This window comes from Pinus tabuliformis, chromosome X (genome assembly GCF_031772625.1).
Source record: "Pinus tabuliformis cultivar Carrire ecotype Pingquan chromosome X, CPIR1, whole genome shotgun sequence".
Taxonomy (NCBI): Eukaryota; Viridiplantae; Streptophyta; class Pinopsida; order Pinales; family Pinaceae; genus Pinus; species Pinus tabuliformis.
Window position 1 is genome coordinate 418,431,850 of NC_142308.1, and position 4,215 is coordinate 418,436,064.

Sequence of the window (4,215 nt, forward strand, 5' to 3'; positions counted from 1 at the left end):
GTCACTTCAGAGGTGCATTCGATTCTCCTAAGGCAACGATATTTTTGACATTTCTCTAATTCCATGACACCTGTGTAAAACGTGAAGGAGGTTTTTCTTCTTTGGCATGCTTTGGACAAAAACCTCTCTCAGTTTTCTAAAATTCATCTTTGATTGCTCTGAAACATCTTTTTAGTGAAACTTATCCCGATGTGTGAAACGAGGAATTTTGTGGCAATGAAGCGAAATGAAGGGGATAAGGGGCTTCTAAATTCTTGGGGAAATTTTCTGAAGTAGGGAGGGATGTTAGGAAGTAGGGGAAAGTGGAATCTTAGAGATCGAGCGAGGGGAAGGGGTCCAAAAGGGAAAAACACAGGCCTAGCCTAGAAAATTGCCAAGTTGTGGCAAGAAACTAGGGTTTGTGCAAAAATGAGGAATTTGGGGGATCTCAGTGATGGGAAGCATTTGATAAGGTACTTTAAGGATAGGGGAAGGTGTATGAACATCAGGATACAATTTTTGCCGATGATTTGACCGTCCAAGAGAAATTAGCTTTCAAAACCCTAAGAGAGGGAAATGACCTTGCCTAGGTGCAACTGAAGCATGAACAAGATGTAAAATGACTCATTAGACACTGACATGATGAGGAAAACCCTATGAATGATGATAGAATCAGCTGAATGATGACATGGACCGACATTTGGACAACTTTAGAAGGAGTGAAAGCAAACCCTAGACCTAATGCCTATTGACCAAATTTTGCTTGAAGACTCTTTGAAATGACAAAATTTGACCTTGACACTCTGAGACCACTTTGTAAGAGCATATTTGATCACTGGAGGAAGGCTGGAAAGACTGACACTAACATTGGCTCCAATGGGGATGGTACCTCCTTGGAGGTGCCAAGAATGACAGATCTCTGGAAGAGCTAGACAGTGCCTTCATCCATTGGGCAATGGAGTCAAAAAATCAAGCTGAAATGCATGACTGAAAACTGATGACTTGACAACACAAATTGACTCTCACTCAACTAAAAACTGACTCAATACTTAAACACAACTGAAAAACTAGAAATGATGCTCAAAGTGGAGCTTATTCATCAAAACCTACTCTAACAGTTTCATTCATCACCTGATCAAGTGAAATGAAATAACCAATGCAACCAAGTAAGTATTCCATCTGCTTTTCGAATTTTCTGCAAGTGCTCACTTATGAACAACAAGAGAGAACTAATGAACGGCAACTCCCATGATAACTTAGAAACAAATCCATTGAATGATATGAATTCTCTATCCGCCTCCAAAAACACTGCATAAGGATCTTGAAATTCAAGCACACTGGAACTTAGCTCATCCAATGGATTACTTCTCTTTTCCTCATACCATGAATGCAAACTTTGATCTGAGCCTTGTGACGAGACCTCTGCTGAAAATGACAAAGAAACCGGCTGCCAATTCAAATTCATATCAGCACATGTTTCAAGCTCACATGTAGTCAATGGAGAAAGACTTTGATTGCAAACCTCATCCAAAACATCAGCTATTGGATCATGAAAAACTTGAAAAGACTGCTGTAATGTATCCATTGAAAATGTATGACATCCTTCTAGCTGTTCATCTTTTTCTTGAGAGATTTTACAAAGATTCTGCCTTATAAACTGAAATGCTTCGAAACAAAAGGGTATAGAATCTTCCTGCATCATCAAATCATGTATTTCGTCTTCCACAACTTCATCTGTAATCTGCCCTTCAATTTCATTTGGTGGTTGCAAATCTGATGCTACAGGCTGCTCAAGAATTTTGTTATCTGTCTCATCCTCAACATTAACACTGAGAGATTGCTGATTTGTTATAGGCTGTTCATTTGAAGATTTACTATGCAATCTACCCTTCAAAAACTGAAATGATTCAAAACAGAATGGTACAAAGTCACCTTGAATCATTAAATCATGTGTGTGCACTTCCAAGTCTTCAGCTGCAACTTGACAATCAATGGCTTTCGGGGGTTGCAAATCTGAATATGAGAAGTCTTGAACAAAATTTTCTTTGCTCTCAAGATGATTCAAATCAAGACTTTTTGACATTTGATTTCTGATTGCATGGTAGTTATCTTTGATGAACTGAAACGAATCAAAACAAAAAGGCAAAGATCCTTCACTTACTTCAAACTTTGCTGCACTTTCCTCGTCAATGTCATAGCTGATATGCATCGGTTGATCATTGTACTCGAGTTGTTGTAAGTGAACTTCTTCCTCCTCCCACAAACTAGCTGCTGATTTGTCTGCAAGATTAGCTTCTGTTTGGAGAACATAATCATCATCATACTGATCAAACTGAGGCAAATCATCGGTATAAAAGACATCATCAAGCATGCAGGTCATATCAACAGTGCTTTCTTCGCCAAGGTGATCTACAAAACAATCATTATCAGATCTATGACAACTAGGATAAGAAACAAAATGTTTTGGAGCAGCCATTTGTTCTTCTTCAATCAGCGAGCCATGGGCTTGAACATCATAATCATTTCTTGTGGTGATCCTGTCCATCATCTTTTCCACTGCACTTACCAAAATGTCAAACTTCACCTCTAGAGATGTTGATTCGGCCGGATCTATGTTTTTCATCTCTTCTTCCTTCATCCTTGCCCTTCGGATCAGCAGATGAGCCTCTACATTTACTGCACTGTTCTGCATCTCGTGAAGTGTTGCCAGGTTCCTTTCTCTCAGCTGAAACTCCATTTCCGGATCAAAGGCACCCGGATAGTGCAAGAGAGCAGATCTAGGAGTAGGCCTTATATCAATTGGGATTGAATAATAAACTTGGTTAAATCTGGCTGAAAACTGTTGTACTATCTCCCCTGGCAATATTTTCAGCTGGTTATACTCTTCTACAATCAAGAAAAGGTTCTGCCCGATCATCCACCTGTCGAGAAAAACTTTGACAAACTGCTAGAAATCTGAAATGCTTGCATCAGGCAGTGCTTTGAACCAACTCTTCACTTTGGCTTGCAAAGAAAGAGCAAAAAGCCTTATACTAACATCTTCGCTGTCAACTTCAAAAAGGTCTAGAAAAGACTCAAAATTATGCACATGTTGCTCAGCGTTGACATTCTTACTTTCACCATCAAACCTCGGCAAGTATAGATCATAGTTTTTGGGGAAAGCATGGAGAACAGAAGGTAAAACAAGAGGTTTATACCGATCTGGAATTTTACAAGGTGTAGGGGTATGTACAACAGGTATAGAATTAGTCTTGGTCACTTGAGACTCATCAATTTGAAGATGGTCATCACAAAATTCAGAAAAAGGATCCTGATCAAGCTCAAAGGCATGAAAATCTTTGGTATTCACAATATTCAAAGGGAAAGAATCAACTGCAAGCCTGGGATATTTTCTCAAGCATAGTATACTTTGCAACGTAGTTTTGACATTCTTGGGAAAAGAGAAGAAATAATTTATGACAAAGAACAAAATGTCTTGGATGAAACTCCAACTTGAGTACCTGATCTGTCCATATTGTCCTTTCATGTTTTTGCTGGTCGGGATCATCCTCCAGTGGAGTCTTTGGATCTGATCTCGAAAATGATTTAGAGTCACCAGGTGAATGATTTCAGCCTTTCAAGTGTCTGATCGTTGTCCACCATCAACAATCAGATCTGAACTTGATACATGTACTGGGGTAATTAACAAGTTAGATGTCACGTTTACAAGCTAGACCGGAGATTGACTGAAGCAGCGTTTATCTACTTCCGCTAATGCAAAGCAAAAGCGTTTCGAAGGCTACCTGGCATAACTTCAGGCTCCGTCTGTAGCTATAAAACAAATAACACTAACAAGCAAACCATTTGTTCGTCCCCAGTATGGTCGCCAATATGTTAGCGCTCGAATTTGCCTCAGGCCGAGGAAGGCAAAATCCAAGGCAACATCAAACCACTTAGCCTCGTAGCTAGCCCTACGAGGACAGGAGAGGGCTCTCTCCGGTCTATCTCAGCAAAAAATTTTCTAAAAGGGGCTGAGATGACTTTAAAAGATACTGATTTTAGGCTAGTAAACTGATAGGGAAAGTTTGATTTTAAATTTTTAGAGTTTTGTTGGAAAACTGAGCACAACAATTTTGGGTGCGGGGATGAGACACAGTTTTTGCAGAGGTCTTTTTGGGGCAAGGTAGGAGATTGCCTTGATGCCTTTGAATTAAGTGAATGGATAGGAATGACCGGTGAGGAGCTAAAGAGAGCAAG